Below are 21,432 nucleotides of genomic sequence, written 5' to 3'. Positions count from 1 at the left end.
GAGGAGGGATGGAGGAGAGATGAGGAGGCGTGGAGGAGAGATGAGGAGGGGTGGAGGAGAGATGAGGAGGGATGGAGGAGAGATGAGGAGGGATGGAGGAGAGATGAGGAGGCGTGGAGGAGAGATGAGGAGGGATGGAGGAGAGATGAGGAGGGATGGAGGAGAGATGAGGAGGGATAGAGGAGAGATGAGGAGGGATGGAGGAGAGATGAGCAGGGATAGAGACTGGGGAAAGATTTGTGGTAATATATATTTTTTCAATTCAAAACTATTGACATTAGAATTACATTATGTGATAGTATTATACATCTACACAGCCCAGTAGATCAGTCTAATTCAAGGAACCAAATGTGGTTACACGGCTGAGTGCAGAAAAAAATGTAGGCTAGTCATATTCTGGAAAACATGTAACCTTATCATTTCTGTCTGTAAAATCGTGTTATTCAGAAAAGTGGACTTTCCTGAAAACGTGCATGTGTCTGTGGACACGCGCACGCACTACACGCACACGGGTCGCAGCAGGGACGGCCCCTGGTAAAAGGGGGATTTATTGCTAGCTGGGGGTCGTCGTCAGGGCGAGCGAGGGACGCGCCTATATACCGGCTGAGGTGAATGGGAAGCTATGCTGAAGCAGGAAACTCAGTGGCATTTCCGACTGATTCAGTATGCACACGGCGAAAAGCCCCGCGGCCAGTCAGCGATAAGGGGAGAGGGGAAATGACTTGCAGGAGTCGCAGATGACTGAGTGATGAGATCATTAAGTGCATTCGCGATGAGAAAGTCAGTTGAGAAAGTCAGTTGCTAGAGAAAGTCTTTTTCAGCCTTTGGTGATGTTTTTTTGTTGTTGTCGCGTTCTGGTTTTTGTAGCATGTAACTGCGGAGTGTCGCGCCATGGAAAGGTGTCTGCAACCCCGGGCTCCCTCCTGCACGACTCTTGGCGTTTGCAACAGCAAGGGGCGGAAGAAGACAACTCGAGTCCGGAGACAGACAACCACAAGGTAAGCTACAGCTGTCGACTGTGTATATCATCTTAATACTTCGGATATATAGTATTGAGCCTATTGTTTTATTTGCTACGTTTTTTCACATTCATAAGATTGGTGTTTAGATAAGTGCCATTATTTTGTTAGGTCTACAGTTAGGCTATCATATTCTAGAGTTTGCATTGTGTGAAAGACCAGAAGAAGCATGGCATTGCAACAGTGTGTGGTCTGCCTTGGTTCTATCATTGTAGACTGTGCGTGCGTGTGTGCGCGCGTGCGTGCGTATGATCTCTGTGTGTGTTTTCCCTTCTTTAAGTTGCTGGAGGAGGGGTGGTATGCGAGTCGAGCTAGATGTGTGTGTGTGTATGTGTGTGTGTGTGTGTGTGTGTGTGTGGGGGGGAGTTCTGAGAGTGTGGTTGGGTGCAGACAGGATCTCTGTGTGTGTTTTCCCTTCTTTAAGTTGTGGGAGGAGGGGTGGTATGCGAGTCGTGCTGTGTGTGTGCGTGTGTGGGGTGGTATGCTAGCTGGGCTGGTGGAAATTCCTGTGTGTGTTTTGGAATGTGATTACCCCGGGGGAGACACCGTGAGAGAGAGAGAGAGAGAGAGAGAGAGAGAGAGAGAAGAGAGAGAGAAAGCAGGAATAAACCAACATGATTTGATTCCATTAATGGTAGATGTGATATGACTGATTTACAGGTGACTTTTGTATTTCAAATAGTGATAATGATAATAGTTATCATAATCCATCATCATCATCATATCCTTGTGAGATATAATTACAATAAAAAAGCAGTTCATGGAACAAAGCAAGTTTTAGTGTGTGTGTGTGTGTGTGTGTGTGTGTGTGTGTGTGTGTGTGTGTGTGTGTGTGTGTGTGTGTGTGTGTGTGTGTGAGAGAGAGAGGGGGGGGAGAGATCTGAGATTGCGGTTGGGTGCAAACCATTTGTAACAGGTCAGGTGTTTGAAAGGACATTTAACCATTGGTCCAATTGGTCAGGTGGTTAAAAGGACATTTAACCATTGGTCCAATTGGTCAAGTGTTTAAAAGGACATTTAACCATTGGTCCAATTGGTCAGGTGGTTAAAAGGACATTTAACCATTGGTCCAATTGGTCAGGTGGTTAAAAGGACATTTAACCATTGGTCCAATTGGTCAGGTGGTTAAAAGGACATTTAACCATTGGTCCAATTGGTCAGGTGTTTAAAAGGACATTTAACCATTGGTCCAATTGGTCAGGTGGTTAAAAGGACATTTAACCATTGGTCCAATTGGTCAGGTGTTTAAAAGGACATTTAACCATTGGTCCAATTGGTCCATTTATTGGTCAATTGGTCAGGTTTAAAAGGACATTTAACCATTGGTCCAATTGGTCAGGTGGTTAAAAGGACATTTAACCATTGGTCCAATTGGTCAGGTGTTTAAAAGGACATTTAACCATTGGTCCAATTGGTCAGGTGTTTAAAAGGACATTTAACCATTGGTCCAATTGGTCAGGTGGTTAAAAGGACATTTAACCATTGGTCCAATTGGTCAGGTGGTTAAAAGGACATTTAACCATTGGTCCAATTGGTCAGGTGGTTAAAAGGACATTTAACCATTGGTCCAATTGGTCAGGTGGTTAAAAGGACATTTAACCATTGGTCCAATTGGTCAGGTGGTTAAAAGGACATTTAACCATTGGTCCAATTGGTCAGGTGGTTAAAAGGACATTTAACCATTGGTCCAATTGGTCAGGTGTTTAAATGTCCTTTTTAACACTTGACCTGTTACAAATGGTTTGTTACTTATTTCAAATGGTTTTATGCTAAGACCGCTATTCCTCTGTCTTCAGAGTAGAACATCAAGGGGCAATGCAGTTAAAATTGTGCTTATTTTAATGATATTTCCACACTTTTAGATCGAAACAACACTGAAACTGTGAAAATGATGAATGTGCCCTTTAGTATAAGAGCTGTCTAAAAACAAGTTTTTGGCCCAGATGATGACATTACAATCTGATATAATTATAATAGACCAATGACAGTTTATCTTGATGTGCATATATCCTCCTACACGGTTGTTGGCTCTGCCCTGTCATATTGACATTCCATTCCTCATTGTTGACAGCGTGCACTTATGCTACCAAAGACCAAAATATATCTGTATTTAGGCCTACTTCCACTTTAACCTTTCACTGCAGTGGGCTAAATCATGGTCACAGTTTCTTGGTTGTAAGTCGCTCTGGATAAGAGCATCTGCTAAATGACTTAAATGTAATGTAATGTAGTCTTAAAAACATCTACTTTTAAACAAAAGTATACACCTCACAGACATTGTTATGGGCTTACTTTCTTTTTTAATGAATTATGAAATTATGAAAAATATGAGAAACATTCCACCCATGATGCCACTAGAGGGCGATTTGATCAATTGACTGCATTAACAGGCTACAGCAATGAACAAAAGCAGAAGAGATGTGCAGTAGCTGTCTGCAAAGCAGCAATTGTTTCTTAGGCAGTGGATTTGCTAGCAGCATCCTTCATCAAAGTTCTTTCCTAACAAGCAGCAGCAGTCAACAGCAACGTTTCAAAAAGTACATCTCAAAATAGTTATTATTCTAGCTAACTATTATTATTAAAAGCAAAGGACATTATATTGTTGTGCTGCTGCTAGCTAACGTTAGCTTAGCTAGTTAGCTAGCTACTATTCTCGACCGCAACTAGGATAGCTAGCTAGCTAGCTACTGACCTGACATTTATATTTACATAGGGTACCTGTAGCTAGCCTAGCTACATAAAAAGTGATATCAGAATCGTAAAAGGGAAACGCTGCCCTAGTGCCAAGGTAGAAGGTACCTTCTCACAATGTAAACAATGTTCCTGCATAGCCAGCTACACTTTTCCTCTATGTTTGTTTATTTATTGGTTTGTTTATTTGGATACCCATTAGCAAATGGTGGAAGAGTGCTTTCTGTTTTTCTCCTGCAAATGTGTCTCTACCTCTTGAACGTTTGGACCTATAATTTATTTTTTATTTTTTATTTTTTTAAATGTAACCTTGTATTTAACTAGGCAAGTCAGTTAAAGAACACATTCTTATTTACAATGACGTCCTACACCAGCTAAACCTGGGCGACGCTGGGCCAAATGTTTGCCGCCCAATTTTTTAAATTTATTTTACTAGACAAGTCAGTTAAGAACAAATTCTTATTTTCAATGACGGCCTAGGAACAGTGGGTTAACTGCCTGTTCAGGGGCAGAACGACAGATTTTGTACCTTGTCAGCTCGGGGATTTGAACTTGCAACCTTTCGGTTACTAGTCCAATGCTCTAACCACTAGGCTACCCTGCCGCCCCAATCACATCCAGTTGTGATACAGCCTGGAATCGAACCAGGGTAGTGACATCTGAAGCACTGAGATGCAGTGTCTTAAACCGCTGTGCCACTCGGGAGCCCGGAAGCTACTATTATTAGCTGTGTGCTAATATTGCCCCATTCCTGAATGCTAAGATTCTCAGGAACACTAATCTGTTTTCCTTTACAATGCTCTCAAGCTGTGCAGGGCTCGTTAGAGCAGAGAGTGGACATGACCGGGCATAATCAGACTGAGGAGGACAGCACCACATAATTGAAAGCATTTATGTTATTTTCTACACAAAATTGATGCCTGGTGATCTTCTGATCACTTCCCAATACCTTTCTGAATATTCCAGTCACTTCAAATCATACGTCCTTCAGACTGAAATGCTGCCAAAGTACTCTCTGACTGTCTGACAAGTACTGTCTGACAAAGTACTCTCTGACTGTCTGACAAAGTACTCTCTGACTGTCTGACAAAGTACTCTCCGACTGTCTGACAAAGTACTCTCTGACAGAGTACTCTCCGACTGTCTGACAAAGTACTCTCTGACAAAGTACTCTCCGACTGTGTGACAAAGTACTCTCTGACAAAGTACTCTCCGACTGCCTGACAAAGTACTCTCTGACAAAGTACTCTCCGACTGCCTGACAAAGTACTCTCTGACAAAGTACTCTCCGACTGTCTGACAAAGTACTCTCTGACAAAGTACTCTCTGACTGTCTGACAAAGTACTCCCTGACTGTCAGACAAAGTACTGTCAGACAAAGTACTCCCTGACTGTCAGACAAAGTACTGTCAGACAAAGTACTCCCTGACTGTCAGACAAAGTACTGTCAGACAAAGTACTCTCCGACTGTCTGACAAAGTACTCTCCGACTGTCTGACAAAGTACTCTCTGACTGTCTGACAAAGTACTCTCTGACAAAGTACTCTCTGACTGTCTGACAAAGTACTCCCTGACTGTCAGACAAAGTACTGTCAGACAAAGTACTCCCTGACTGTCAGACAAAGTACTGTCAGACAAAGTACTCTCTGACTGTCTGACAAAGTACTCCCTGACTGTCAGACAAAGTACTGTCAGACTGTCAGACAAAGTACTGTCAGACTGTGAGACAAAGTACTGTCAGACTGTCAGACAAAGTACTCTCTGACTGTCTGACAAAGTACTCTCTGACTGTCAGACAAAGGTTCTATATGCTGTATTACTTTTTTCAGAGAGTGTAATGGTTGGACCATGTCCTATAAACAATTAGTAGGAATTGTCAATGGGTAGGGGCTATGGGTCTATCTGTGACTGACTGTATGACTATTTTAACACACATTTGTAGTGTGTGTAGCGGCAGTGGTCACCAACCATCTTCCTGGAGATCTATTCTCTGGTGAATTTTCACCCCAACCATCACAAATAACAATAGATGCAAAGAAGTTGTAGTTGAGAAGCTAGGTGTAGTTGGGGAGCTAGGTGAAGTTGAGAAGCTAGGTGTAGTTGAGAAGCTTGGTGTAGTTGAGAAGCTTGGTGTAGTTGAGAAGCTTGGTGCCATTGTGAAGCTAGGTGCCGTTGTGAAGCTAGGTGCCGTTGTGAAGCTAGGTGTCGTTGTGAAGCTAGGTGTCGTTGAGAAGCTAGGTGTCGTTGAGAAGCTAGGTGTTGTTGTGTGTGCGTGTGTAGTAAGTTTGAAATACTACCTCTTCCACCTTTCACAGACTGTAGTTTTGTATAGTAATGTCACTATTGGAGAAAGCTGGTGATGACAATGTAGATAAAAACACTAAATCAATTCAAATCAAATCAAATTGATTTATATAGCCCTTCGTACATCAGCTGATATCTCAAAGTGCTGTACAGAAACCCAGCCTAAAACCCCAAACAGCAACAGCACTAGGTATTTCACTTTCTACCATCGATCGCTACTCTGGTGCCGCTCTGGACCTCCTACCTGATTATGTTTAGCTAACACCCTCTAACTTTCAACATCATCTGTTTTCATCCCACAGGAACACCTTACAGAGCTTTAGCACATGTAAAACAATAACTTGAGAAGATACTTCTCAAATTTTTATCCCTGCGCCCACACAATCGGACTGCTTTTCAGTGACCCAAGGAGGCTCAGGGAAATAAATGGTAAAAAATGTATTTTGAGGTAAAAACAAAAATTAACATATTGTTATTTATTTGACATAAAGTGATGATTTAGAAAAACATTTACAAAGACATCATGGGGGCTTTAATATTGAAGTCATGCAACAGCCAGGGGACATCTGTGAGACACCTGCAACAGTCTCATGTCCCAGACACCATGTGATTATACTACAGCCAGAGGGACTTGAATTGTAAGATTTTAACATTTACCAAAGACACATTATGAAATACACAATATGAAAAAAATAGCCTCCATCCATTTATAATAGAACAAAATCAAGATGGTTTATACCTAAATGTTTCTTAAAACATATTTTGAGTTTCTTCATCTAGTCATAGAGAATGGGCCATTTGAAATGATGTAAAACAGGGTTTTCCTCATATAAGTGGACAGATGATGAGGTAAGGGTTGTGTTTGGGTTGTTCCCTGGAGGAGCTAACTAATTGTTGGAACTAGATGGGGAACTGGAAGGACAGAGACTGGCCACAGTCGCCCACACACGAATGTTACATATTCCAATGAGCAATCTGGTCCGTCGGTATACCAAGACACTTCACACGATGGGAATTTATCATGCAAGTGATTGTGAACATAAACAAGTCTGTTTTTTTGTTAAATAATTCCAGAACATCTCATTATGATATTATGTATTATATAATGTTCTCTATTGCCTGTTTTTCAGAAGCTGAAATCGCCATGGTGAAGATGATTGACAAGGTGGAGATGATTGACATTGGTCATCCATTCTTCTACCGGTAAGATACTGGTCCTTCCATCTGTAATACAGAGCTTCTAGAGGAATGACGTTGTCCTGTGTGTTCAGGCCCTCCGATGTAGAGACCCAAACATCTTGATTCCTCAAAACTATACCTGTTATACATTTTACTATTGTCTTCAAAGAGGGAAAATACCTGTGGAAGTACTGTACCAATCTAGCTCTCTCCCTATACATTCATTCACTTTCACTTGCTCATTCTATCATTCTCTCAGTTCTTTCATTCTGTCATTCTCTGTGTTCTCATTCTATCATTCTCTCAGTTCTCTCATTCTTTCACTCTGTCATTCTCTGTGTTCTCATTCTCTCAGTTCTCTCATTCTTTCACTCTGTCATTCTCTGTGTTCTCATTCTATCATTCTCTCAGTTCTCTCAGTTCTCTCATTCTTTCACTCTGTCATTCTCTGTGTTCTCATTCTATCATTCTCTCAGTTCTCTCATTCTTTCATTCTGTCATTCTCTGTGTTCTCATTCTATCATTCTCTCAGTTCTCTCATTCTTTCACTCTGTCATTCTCTGTGTTCTCATTCTCTCAGTTCTCTCATTCTTTCACTCTGTCATTCTCTGTGTTCTCATTCTCTCAGTTCTCTCATTCTTTCACTCTGTCATTCTCTGTGTTCTCATTCTATCATTCTCTCAGTTCTCTCAGTTCTCTCATTCTTTCACTCTGTCATTCTCTGTGTTCTCATTCTATCATTCTCTCAGTTCTCTCATTCTTTCACACTGTCATTCTCTGTGTTCTCATTCTATCATTCTCTCAGTTCTCTCATTCTTTCACTCTGTCATTCTCTGTGTTCTCATTCTATCATTCTCTCAGTTCTCTCAGTTCTTTCAATCTGTTCTTCATCTGTTTTAACATAATACCTCCTACAGTGTGTCTAATCATCAGATCATAAGTCATGAATCTTGAATTCTTTTGAGAGGGACTGGATGCTATTTAGCTCTGGCAATAAAATCTATCTGAGTGATTTAGCTCCTGTGAGTACATGTCTACCAAGAAGGACAGCAGAGGACTAATGGTTTGTCTGAATGTTCACTGAATTCAAAAGGCATAGTGATTCGCACAGTTCACACACACACACACACACACACACACACACACACACACACACACACACACACACACACACACACACACACACACACACTCAGCCCACACACTGCCCCGTGTTTCTGCTCTCCTCAGATGTAAGACACATGACATTAAAGGGGAGCTCTCAGTGTGGGTTCCTCATGTGGGTAGAGTGTATATGTGTGTGTGTGTGTCTGTGTGGGAGAGAGAATGAAAGCCAAAGCTCCAGAACCGTAGGCCCATGCTCGCTGTATGTGTGCCCCACCGGAGGCTCTCATACTGGGATATGCTTACTCCCACGCCGGGGTAGAGGCTGGGGCTGAGTGGGAGAGGGAGTGGGAGGAGATGACAGAGAGAGAAAGGGAGTGGGAGGAGAGGACAGAGAGAGAAAGAGAGGAGAAAGGGAGTGGGTGGGAAGAGTGGGTAGAGGTCGGTGAGTCAGTTGGAACTGCTGCCTCGAATAAGTGAGCTCTCTGCCTTACAACATATAGAAGGTGTTTTAGCTAGCATACACACACACACACACAGAGAATCTAAATGCAGTTGCTGCATTGAACATTGTACGTGTATTGTGCATTTTGTGCATTTCTCCAGGTTTCAGTCTCACAGAAAAAGCAGCCAACAAGTGCTCAGCATATGTGGGAACTCCTTCAAGACTGTTGGAATAACATTCCAGGTGAACTTGGTTGAGAGAATGCCAAGAGTGTGCAAAGCTGATTTGAAGAATCTCAAATATAAAATATATTTAGATTTGTTAAACACTTTTTTGGTTACTACATGATTCCATATGTGTTATTTCATAGTTTAGATTTTTTTTTCACGATTATTCTATAATTTAGAAAATAGTATATAATAAAGAAAAAACCCTTGAACGAGGTATTCTGAAACGTTTGACCGACAGTGTACAATACATGTAAAGTTCATTAGAGGGTTTGTCATCCTGTCTGTCTGCATTCTACATCTCTTCTCAGGCAGATGTTACAGCTCAGACACTGTTGGCAGAATACTGTTCTGAGTCCTTTGTGTTCTCACACTTTTCTCACACTTTACTCTGTGACCTCTATGTTCTCACAGGGCTGTGACGTAATTAAGCAATAAGGCACGAAGGGGTGTGGTATACGGCCAATATACCACGGCTAAGGGCTGTTCTAAAGGACGACGCAAAGCAGAGTGCCTGGATACAGCCCTTAGCCATGGTATATTGGTCATATACCACAAACCCCCGAGGTGCCTTATTGCTGTTATAAACTGGTTACCAATGTAATTAGAGCAGTAAAAATACATGTTATGTCATACCCGTGGTTTATGGTCTGATATACCACGGCTGTCAGCCAATCAGCATTCAGGGCTCGAACCACCCAGTTTATAATAAATTATATATATATATATATATTTACAGTTGAAGTCGGAAGTTTACATACGCTTAGGTTGAAGTCGTTAAAACTAGTTTTTCAACCACTCCACAAATTTCTTGTTAACATCTATAGTTTTGGCAAGTCGGTGAGGACATCTACTTTATGAATGACACAAGTAATATTTCCAGTGGTTCAGAAGTTTACATGCACTAAGTTGACTGTGCCTTTAAACAGCTTGGAAAATTCCAGAAAATGATGTCATGTCTTTAGAAGCTTCTTATAGGTAAATTGATATAATTTGAGTCAATTGGAGGTGTGCCTGTGGATGTATTTCAAGGTCCACCTTCAAACTCAGTGCCTCTTTGCTTGACATCATGGGAACATCAGAAGAAATCAGCCAAGACCTCCACAAAAAAGTCTGGTTCATCCTTGGGAGCAATTTACAAATGCCTGAAGGTACCACGTTCATCTGTACAAACAATAGTTTGCAAGTATAAACACCATGGGACCACACAGCAGTCACACCGCTCAGGAAGGAGGAACATTCTGTCTCCTAGAGATGAACGTACTTTGGTGCGAAAAGTGCAAATCAATCCCAGAACAACAGCAAAGGACGTTGTGAAGATGCTGGAGGAAACAGGTACAAAAGTATATATATCCACAGTAAAACGAGTCCTATACCGACATAACCTGAAAGGCTGCTCAACAAGGAAGAAGCCACTGCTCCAAAACCGCCATAAAAAAGCCAGACTACAGTTTGCACCTGACAATGGGGACAAAGATCGTACTTTTTGGAGAAATGTCCTCTGGTCTGATGAAACAGAAATAGAACTGTTTGGCCATATTGACCATCGTTATGTTTGGAGGAAAAAGGGGGAGGATTGCAAGCCGAAGAACACCATCCCAACCGTGAAACATGGGGGTGGCAGCATCATGTTGTGGGGGTGCTTTGCTGCAGGAGGGACTGGTGCACTTCACAACATAGATTGCATAATAAGGACAGAAAATGATGTGGATATATTGAAGCAACATCTCAAGAAATCAGTCTAAAGCTTGGACCCAAATGGGTCTTCCAAAGGGACAATGACCCCAGGCATACTTCCAAAGTTGTGGCAAAATGGCTAAGGACAACAAAGTCAAGGTATTAGAGTGGCCATCACGAAGCCTTGACCTCAATTCTATAGAAAATGTGTGGGCGATACTAAAAAAGTCTGTATGATTAAGGAGGCCTACAAACCTGACTCAGTTACACCAGCTCTGTCAGGAGGAATGGGCCAAAATTCACCCAACTTATTGTGTGAAGCTTGTGGAAGGCTACCCAAAACGTTTGACCCAAGTCAAACAATTTAAATGCAATGCTACCAAATAATAATTGAGTGTATGTAAACTTCTGACCCACTGGGAATGTGATGAAAGAAATAAAAGCTGAAATAAATCATTCTCTCTACTATTATTCTGACATTTCACATTCTTAAAATAAAGTGGTGATCCTAGCTGAACTAAGACAGGGAATTTTTACTATAATTAAATGTCAGGAACTGTGAAAAACTGAGTTTAAATGTATTTGGCTAAAGTGTAAAGTTCTGACTTCAGGTGTATGTATATACTGTACACACACACACACACACACACACATGCCCACACACGCCATGGCTTCCATTAGCCGGTAATAGCAGGTATTTGGCAGGTAAAACATTTGGAAAGCTCATAAATAAAATTGCCGCTGCTCAATTGTCCCTGAGAATAAGAGAAAATCCTAATGCGAAATAATGCTTTTTAATCTATTCGTTGATTTAAATACCAGTCGATGTCTATACATTTGACTGGTCATGCTTATCAATCTATAGGTTACTTTGCATCATTTAGTGGAATTAAATTGGTGTGTGTATAGGCTACAGTATATTCATTATATATCTTATTTATCACACGCATACAACATACAGATACAGAGGAGCAGTAAATCTGTCAGACAGCGTGAGAGCTGCTGCTGCAGCATCTCAAATAACCATCAGAAGGCAGGTTTCATCAGCGTGAGAGCTGCTGCTGCAGCATCTCAAACAACCATCAGAAGGCAGGTTTCATCAGCGTGAGAGCTGCTGCTGCAGCATCTCAAACAACCATCAGAAGGCAGGCTTCATCAGCGTGAGAGCTGCTGCTGCAGCATCTCAAACAACCATCAGAAGGCAGGCATTCTGCTGCTGCATCAAACAACCATCAGAAGGCGTGGCTTCAGAGCTGCTGCTGCAGCATCTCAAACAACCATCAGAAGGCAGGCTTCATCAGCGTGTCACACGCCACTTTGCAATGACCTGGAAGTAGAGCTGGAAGTCGTATGCATTTTGAAAACACAGTATACTCAATTGTTTGAAACCTGCACTTTTTTACTATATATTATGAGGCATGTCTTAGCTTGCTTCAAAGTAGTCTAGCCTAAATCAGTCATATTAGAAACCCATGCTACTTGTTTCATATTAGACCCTGTTTCTACATTTCTACTGGATGTTTTTTGTTCATGTCACATGAAACCCGCTCGCACGTTTCTCACTAAATGTGTTTTGGAAGGAACGTTCCCGCACAGCCTTCTGCCTTGTGCACATTGCTCCGTTTATAATGTCAAGAAATAGTCGTTTATCAACATTTTAAGCTAAACGTTCTTATCTGTTGCATCAGACTCATTGCTTTTTATGCCTTTAAAGAAAATGTAGCCTAGGTTTACTGATTTTGGGATCTATCATCTGTCCCAGAGTCTGTTTGGAAAAGGATATTTCTTTCTCGAAAAGCTGACCAATAAAATAGGTCAACTTTTCTACTATGGGGGATAGTGGATTGACAGGCTAGTGATTTCTCTGTTCGTTACTGGTTTTGTTGTCTGAGGAAAAGTACATGTGGACAGTTATTCTAACATCTTCAAAGTGTGAATCAGAATTAGAAGGATGGTAAATCCCTGCATCATCACCTTGCATATTCTGTTCATATGAATGACCATAATGTAAATGTGGTTTTAAGTCGTTATGAGCACCGTGGAAGGACGTCCTAATCAGGTTACGCACCCAAAGCGTACGGGTCTGGTAAATGTCTCAAACGTCTGGTAAATGTAAATGCTGCTGGCCAAATGTCCGGTCACACACACACACACACACACACACACACACACACACACACACACACACACACACAGCCATTAGTCATAAAGTTGGAGGCACAGAACAGAGGAACAGACAGATGCGTTGTCCTGATCTTTCTCCAAAGCAGCTTTAGTCATACTGGACATGACTTTGTGAATTGCAACGTTTGAATTGCAACGTTTGAATTGCAATGTTTGTGGCAAATAACAAAATGCATGCTGTATAACACAGTGGCAGGTAGCCTAGTGGTTAAGTGGCAGGTAGCCTAGTGGTTAAGTGGCAGGTAGCCTAGTGGTTAAGTGGCAGGTAGCCTAGTGGTTAAGTGGCAGGTAGCCTAGTGGTTAAGTGGCAGGTAGCCTAGTGGTTAAGTGGCAGGTAGCCTAGTGGTTAAGAGGCAGGTAGCCTAGTGGTTAAGTGGCAGGTAGCCTAGTGGTTAAGTGGCAGGTAGCCTAGTGGTTAAGTGGCAGGTAGCCTAGTGGTTAAGTGGCAGGTAGCCTAGTGGTTAAGAGGCAGGTAGCCTAGTGGTTAAGTGGCAGGTAGCCTAGTGGTTAAGTGGCAGGTAGCCTAGTGGTTAAGTGGCAGGTAGCCTAGTGGTTAAGAGGCAGGTAGCCTAGTGGTTAAGTGGCAGGTAGCCTAGTGGTTAAGAGGCAGGTAGCCTAGTGGTTAAGTGGCAGGTAGCCTAGTGGTTAAGTGGCAGGTAGCCTAGTGGTTAAGTGGCAGGTAGCCTAGTGGTTAAGTGGCAGGTAGCCTAGTGGTTAAGTGGCAGGTAGCCTAGTGGTTAAGTGGCAGGTAGCCTAGTGGTTAAGTGGCAGGTAGCCTAGTGGTTAAGTGGCAGGTAGCCTAGTGGTTAAGAGGCAGGTAGCCTAGTGGTTAAGTGGCAGGTAGCCTAGTGGTTAAGTGGCAGGTAGCCTAGTGGTTAAGTGGCAGGTAGCCTAGTGGTTAAGTGGCAGGTAGCCTAGTGGTTAAGTGGCAGGTAGCCTAGTGGTTAAGTGGCAGGTAGCCTAGTGGTTAAGTGGCAGGTAGCCTAGTGGTTAAGTGGCAGGTAGCCTAGTGGTTAAGTGGCAGGTAGCCTAGTGGTTAAGTGGCAGGTAGCCTAGTGGTTAAGAGGCAGGTAGCCTAGTGGTTAAGTGGCAGGTAGCCTAGTGGTTAAGTGGCAGGTAGCCTAGTGGTTAAGTGGCAGGTAGCCTAGTGGTTAAGTGGCAGGTAGCCTAGTGGTTAAGAGCTTTGGGACAGTAACAGAAATGTTGCTGGTTTGAATCCCCGAGCCGACTAGGTGAAAAATCTGTGTTCCCTTGAGCAAGGCACTTAACCCGAATTGCTAGATAAGAATGACTAAAATGTAAGCGAATCTGGACTGTGTTCATTAGGGTCTATAAAGGAAAAGCAAAATGAGCTTTACCATTATAGTCCGTCCTTGTTTCAGTCCCCTTTTCTTCTGTTAGGTGCCTAATGAACACAACCCGACACCTGAGACCTGTGTAGTGACGTGGCTCTGTTTCCACAATCATATCCCTCCCTAATCATTCTGTAGAGGAAAACCTTGTGTAATAAGAGACCGAACATGAAGGTTGCCGGGTCCAGAAGTCTGGTCCTCACATCCCTCTGTCACATGCAATGGCACGAGCCAGCGGACAATACAAGAAAACCAGGAAGTCAAACCAGGGAGGGAGAGACCACTCTGACACTGTGGGGGGGGGGGGTCCTGAATTAAGGACACACACATACATATTCATGCACACAGTTACATACACACATACTCACATACTCAGCTCCTGGATTCCCCTGAGGGAAACAGGAAGTGAGACGTACAGAGACAGCCGTGCACTGCAGGAAGTAGACCCTGTGACATTCCATCCTTGAACAGCTGTGAAAAGAGTCCTTTTTTTCTCTCTCTTTTTGTCTTTTTCACTATGTATCTCTGTCTCACCCCCCCTCCTCCACCATCTCTCTCTCTTTGTCTTTTTCACTATGTATCTCTGTCTCACCCCCCCCTCCTCCACCATCTCTCTCTTTGTCTTTTTCACTATATATCTCTGTCTCACCCCCTCCTCCACCATCTCTCTCTCTTTGTCTTTTTCACTATGTATCTCTGTCTCACCCCCACCCCTCCCCCATCTCTCTCTTTGTCTTTTTCACTATGTATCTCTGTCTCACCCCCCCTCCACCATCTCTCTCTTTGTCTTTTTCACTATGTATCTCTGTCTCACCCCCTCCACCATCTCTCTCTTTGTCTTTTTTCACTATGTATCTCTGTCTCACCCCCTCCTCCACCATCTCTCTCTCTTTGTCTTTTTCACTATGTATCTCTCTCACCCCCCTCCCCATCTCTCTCTCTTTGTCTTTTTCACTATGTATCTCTGTCTCACCCCCTCCTCCACCATCTCTCTCTCTTTGTCTTTTTCACTATGTATCTCTGTCTCACCCCCCTCCCCCATCTCTCTCTCTTTGTCTTTTTCACTATGTATCTCTGTCTCACCCCCCTCCACCATCTCTCTCTTTGTCTTTTTCACTATGTATCTCTGTCTCACCCCCCTCCCCCATCTCTCTCTCTCTTTGTCTTTTCACTATGTATCTCTGTCTCACCCCCTCCCCATCTCTCTCTTTGTCTTTTTCACTATGTATCTCTGTCTCACCCCCCCCCCATCTCCTCTTTTGTCTTTTTCACTATGTATCTCTCTCTCTCCCCATCCCCCTGTCTTTTTTTCACTATGTATCTCTGTCTCACCCCCTCCTCCCCATCTCTCTCTTTTTGTCTTTTTCACTATGTATCTCTGTCTCACCCCCTCCCCATCTCTCTCTTTGTCTTTTTCACTATCTCTGTATCTCTGTCTCACCCCCTCCCCATCTCTCTCTCTCTTTGTCTTTTTCACTATGTATCTCTGTCTCACCCCCTCCCCCATCTCTCTCTTTTTTCTTTTTCACTATGTATCTCTGTCTCACCCCCTCCTCCACCATCTCTCTCTCTTTGTCTTTTTCACTATGTATCTCTGTCTCACCCCCTCCTCCCCATCTCTCTCTCTTTGTCTTTTTCACTATGTATCTCTGTCTCACCCCCTCCTCCACCATCTCTCTCTCTTTGTCTTTTTCACTATGTATCTCTGTCTCACCCCCCCTCCCCCCATCTCTCTCTTTGTCTTTTTCACTATGTATCTCTGTCTCACCCCCTCCCCCATCTTCTTTTTGTCTTTTTCACTATGTATCTCTCTCACCCCCTCCCCCATCTCTCTCTCTTTGTCTTTTTCACTATGTATCTCTCTCACCCCCTCCTCCCCCATCTCTCTCTCTCTTTGTCTTTTTCACTATGTATCTCTGTCTCACCCCCCTCCCCCCATCATCTCTCTCTTTGTCTTTTTCACTATGTATCTCTGTCTCACCCCCCTCCCCCATCTCTCTCTCTCTTTGTCTTTTTCACTATGTATCTCTGTCTCACCCCCCCCTCCCCCATCTCTCTCTCTTTTGTCTTTTTCACTATGTATCTCTGTCTCACCCCCTCCTCCCCATCTCTCTCTCTTTGTCTTTTTCACTATGTATCTCTCTCACCCCCTCCTCCCCATCTCTCTCTTTGTCTTTTTCACTATGTATCTCTCTCTCACCCCCTCCTCCACCATCTCTCTCTCTTTTGTCTTTTCACTATGTATCTCTCTCACCCCCCCTCCCCATCTCTCTCTCTTTGTCTTTTTCACTATGTATCTCTGTCTCACCCCCTCCCCCATCTCTCTCTCTTTTGTCTTTTTCACTATGTATCTCTGTCTCACCCCCTCCCCCTCTTTTGTCTCCTCTCTCTCTCTTTTGTCTTTTTCACTATGTATCTCTCTCACCCCCTCCTCCACCATCTCTCTCTCTTTGTCTTTTTCACTATGTATCTCTGTCTCACCCCCTCCTCCACCATCTCTCTCTCTTTGTCTTTTTCACTATGTATCTCTGTCTCACCCCCTCCCCCCCATCTCTCTCTCTTTGTCTTTTTCACTATGTATCTCTGTCTCACCCCCCTCCTCCCCCATCTCTCTCTCTTTTTGTCTTTTTCACTATGTATCTCTGTCTCACCCCCTCCTCCCCCATCTCTCTCTCTTTGTCTTTTTCACTATGTATCTCTGTCTCACCCCCCCCTCCCCCATCTCTCTCTCTTTGTCTTTTTCACTATGTATCTCTGTCTCACCCCCCTCCTCCCCCATCTCTCTCTCTTTGTCTTTTTCACTATGTATCTCTGTCTCACCCCCCCCATCCTCCTCCCCATCTCTCTCTCTTTGTCTTTTTCTTTTTCTATGTATCTCTGTCTCACCCCCCTCCTCCCCCATCTCTCTCTCTCTTTGTCTTTTTCACTATGTATCTCTGTCTCACCCCCACCTCCTCCACCATCTCTCTCTCTTTGTCTTTTTCACTATGTATCTCTGTCTCACCCCCCTCCTCCCCCCCATCTCTCTCTCTCTTTGTCTTTTTCACTATGTATCTCTGTCTCACCCCCCACCCCTCCCCCATCTCTCTCTCTTTGTCTTTTTCACTATGTATCTCTCTCACCCCCCTCCTCCCCCATCTCTCTCTCTCTTTGTCTTTTTCACTATGTATCTCTGTCTCACCCCCCCCTCCCCCATCTCTCTCTCTTTTGTCTTTTTCACTATGTATCTCTGTCTCACCCCCACCCTCCCCCATCTCTCTCTCTTTGTCTTTTTCACTATGTATCTCTGTCTCACCCCCCTCCCCCATCTCTCTCTCTTTGTCTTTTCACTATGTATCTCTGTCTCACCCCCCCCCTCCCCCATCTCTCTCTTTTGTCTTTTTCACTATGTATCTCTCTCACCCCCCTCCTCCCCCATCTCTCTCTCTTTGTCTTTTTCACTATGTATCTCTGTCTCACCCCCCTCCACCATCTCTCTCTTTGTCTTTTTCACTATGTATCTCTGTCTCACCCCCCCTCCACCATCTCTCTCTTTGTCTTTTTCACTATGTATCTCTGTCTCACCCCCCTCCACCATCTCTCTCTTTGTCTTTTTCACTATGTATCTCTGTCTCACCCCCTCCACCATCTCTCTCTTTGTCTTTTTCACTATGTATCTCTGTCTCACCCCCCTCTCCACCATCTCTCTCTCTTTGTCTTTTCACTATGTATCTCTTTCTCACCCCCTCCTCCCCCATCTCTCTCTCTCTTTGTCTTTTCACTATGTATCTCTGTCTCACCCCACCATCTCTCTCTCTTTGTCTTTTTCACTATGTATCTCTGTCTCACCCCCTCCTCCCCCATCTCTCTCTTTTTGTCTTTTTCACTATGTATCTCTGTCTCACCCCCTCTCTCTCTCTCTTTGTCTTTTTCACTATGTATCTCTCTCACCCCCTCTCTCTCTCTCTTTGTCTTTTTCACTATGTATCTCTGTCTCACCCCCTCCACCATCTCTCGCTTTGTCTTTTTCACTATGTATCTCTGTCTCACCCCCTCCACCATCTCTCTTTGTCTTTTTCACTATGTATCTCTGTCTCACCCCTCCTCCCCCTCCACCATCTCTCTCTTTGTCTTTTTCACTATGTATCTCTGTCTCACCCCCCCTCCTCCCCCATCTCTCTCTCTCTTTGTCTTTTTCACTATGTATCTCTGTCTCACCCCCTCCTCCCCATCTCTCTCTCTCTTTGTCTTTTTCACTATGTATCTCTCTCACCCCCTCCTCCCCCATCTCTCTCTCTCTTTGTCTTTTTCACTATGTATCTCTGTCTCACCCCCTCCTCCCCCATCTCTCTCTTGTCTTTTCACTATGTATCTCTGTCTCACCCCCTCTCTCTCTCTCTTTGTCTTTTTCACTATGTATCTCTGTCTCACCCCCCTCTCCATCTCTCTCTCTCTTTGTCTTTTTCACTATGTATCTCTGTCTCACCCCCTCCACCATCTCTCTCTTTGTCTTTTTCACTATGTATCTCTGTCTCACCCCCCCCTCCACCATCTCTCTCTTTGTCTTTTTCACTATGTATCTCTGTCTCACCCCCCCTCCACCATCTCTCTCTTTGTCTTTTTCACTATGTATCTCTCTCACCCCCTCCTCCACCATCTCTCTCTCTTTGTCTTTTTCACTATGTATCTCTGTCTCACCCCCCTCCACCATCTCTCTTTTGTCTTTTTCACTATGTATCTCTGTCTCACCCCTCCTCCCCCACCATCTCTCTCTTTGTCTTTTTCACTATGTATCTCTGTCTCACCCCCCTCCTCCCCATCTCTCTCTCTCTTTGTCTTTTTCACTATGTATCTCTGTCTCACCCCTCCTCCCCCATCTCTCTCTCTCTTTGTCTTTTTCACTATGTATCTCTCTCACCCCCTCCTCCCCCATCTCTCTCTCTCTTTGTCTTTTTCACTATGTATCTCTGTCTCACCCCCTCCTCCCCATCTCTCTCTCTCTTTGTCTTTTTCACTATGTATCTCTGTCTCACCCCCTCCTCCCCCATCTCTCTCTCTCTTTGTCTTTTTCACTATGTATCTCTGTCTCACCCCCTCTCCCCATCTCTCTCTTTGTCTTTTTCACTATGTATCTCTGTCTCACCCCCCATCTCTCTCTCTCTTTGTCTTTTTCACTATGTATCTCTGTCTCACCCCCTCTCTCTCTCTCTTTGTCTTTTTCACTATGTATCTCTGTCTCACCCCCTCTCTCTCTCTCTTTGTCTTTTCACTATGTATCTCTCTCACCCCCTCCTCCCCATCTCTCTCTCTTTGTCTTTTTCACTATGTATCTCTCTCACCCCCTCTCTCTCTCTCTTTTGTCTTTTTCACTATGTATCTCTGTCTCACCCCCCTCCACCATCTCTCTCTTTGTCTTTTTTCACTATGTATCTCTGTCTCACCCCCTCCACCATCTCTCTCTTTGTCTTTTTCACTGTGTATCTCTGTCTCACCCCCCTCCACCATCTCTCTCTCTTTGTCTTTTTCACTATGTATCTCTTCACCCCCTCCACCATCTCTCTCTTTGTCTTTTTCACTATGTATCTCTGTCTCACCCCCTCCACCATCTCTCTCTTTGTCTTTTTCACTATGTATCTCTGTCTCACCCCCCCTCCCCCATCTCTCTCTCTTTGTCTTTTTCACTATGTATCTCTCTCACCCCCCCTCCCCCCCATCTCTCTCTTTGTCTTTTTCACTATGTATCTCTGTCTCACCCCCTCCTCCCCCATCTCTCTCTTTTTGTCTTTTTCACTATGTATCTCTGTCTCACCCCCCCCCTCCCCCATCTCTCTCCTCTTTGTCTTTTTCACTATGTATCTCTGTCTCACCCCCCCCCTCCTCCCCCATCTCTCTCTCTTTTGTCTTTTTCACTATGTATCTCTCTCACCCCCCTCCTCCCCCATCTCTCTCTCTTTGTCTTTTTCACTATGTATCTCTGTCTCACCCCCCCCCTCCCCATCTCTCTCTTTTGTCTTTTTCACTATGTATCTCTGTCTCACCCCCTCCTCCCCATCTCTCTCTCTTTGTCTTTTTCACTATGTATCTCTGTCTCACCCCCTCCTCTTTTCCCCATCTCTCTCTTTGTCTTTTTCACTATGTATCTCTGTCTCACCCCCCCCCTCCCCCATCTCTCTCTCTCTTTGTCTTTTTCACTATGTATCTCTGTCTCACCCCCCCTCCACCATCTCTCTCTCTTGTCTTTTTCACTATGTATCTCTGTCTCACCCCCTCCTCCCCCATCTCTCTCTCTCTTTGTCTTTTTCACTATGTATCTCTGTCTCACCCCCTCCTCCCCATCTCTCTCTCTTTTGTCTTTTTCACTATGTATCTCTGTCTCACCCCCCCTCCTCCCCATCTCTCTCTCTCTTGTCTTTTTCACTATGTATCTCTGTCTCACCCCCTCCCCCCTCATCTCTCCCCATCTCTCTCTCTCTTTGTCTTTTTCACTATGTATCTCTGTCTCACCCCCCTCCTCCCCCATCTCTCTCTCTCTTTGTCTTTTTCACTATGTATCTCTGTCTCACCCCCTCTCCCCATCTCTCTCTTTTTGTCTTTTTCACTATGTATCTCTGTCTCACCCCCCCTCTCTCTCTCTCTTTGTCTTTTTCACTATGTATCTCTGTCTCACCCCCCTCTCTCTCTCTCTTTGTCTTTTTCACTATGTATCTCTGTCTCACCCCCCTCTCTCTCTCTCTTTGTCTTTTTCACTATGTATCTCTCTCACCCCCACCCCTCCCCTCTCTCTCTCTTTGTCTTTTTCACTATGTATCTCTCTCACCCCCTCCTCCCCCATCTCTCTCTTTTTGTCTTTTTCACTATGTATCTCTGTCTCTGTCTTTTTCACTATGTATCTCTGTCTCTCCACCATCTCTCTCTTTGTCTTTTTCACTATGTATCTCTGTCTCACCCCCTCCTCCCCATCTCTCTCTCTTTTGTCTTTTTCACTATGTATCTCTGTCTCACCCCCCTCCACCATCTCTCTCTTTGTCTTTTTCACTATGTATCTCTGTCTCACCCCCCTCCACCATCTCTCTCTCTTTGTCTTTTTTCACTATGTATCTCTGTCTCACCCCCCCTCCACCATCTCTCTCTTTGTCTTTTTCACTATGTATCTCTGTCTCACCCCCCTCCACCATCTCTCGCTTTGTCTTTTTCACTATGTATCTCTGTCTCACCCCCTCCTCCCCATCTCTCTCTCTTTGTCTTTTTTCACTATGTATCTCTCTCACCCC

At 44.0% G+C, this 21,432-nt stretch overlaps 1 long non-coding RNA gene across 1 annotated transcript; it reads left to right on the top strand.

The window, feature by feature from the left end:
* Nucleotides 1-614: 614 nt before the first annotated feature.
* On the top strand, nt 615-9,474 carry LOC115127163 (uncharacterized). The gene is made up of 3 exons (XR_003863321.2): nt 615-998; nt 7,145-7,217; nt 8,904-9,474. It is a non-coding gene; the product is annotated as an uncharacterized LOC115127163 (long non-coding RNA).
* Nucleotides 9,475-21,432: the final 11,958 nt, after the last annotated feature.

The sequence above is a fragment of the Oncorhynchus nerka genome, linkage group LG3, assembly GCF_034236695.1.
Source record: "Oncorhynchus nerka isolate Pitt River linkage group LG3, Oner_Uvic_2.0, whole genome shotgun sequence".
Classification (NCBI taxonomy): Eukaryota; Metazoa; Chordata; class Actinopteri; order Salmoniformes; family Salmonidae; genus Oncorhynchus; species Oncorhynchus nerka.
This window is presented reverse-complemented; position numbering and strand designations above follow the sequence as displayed.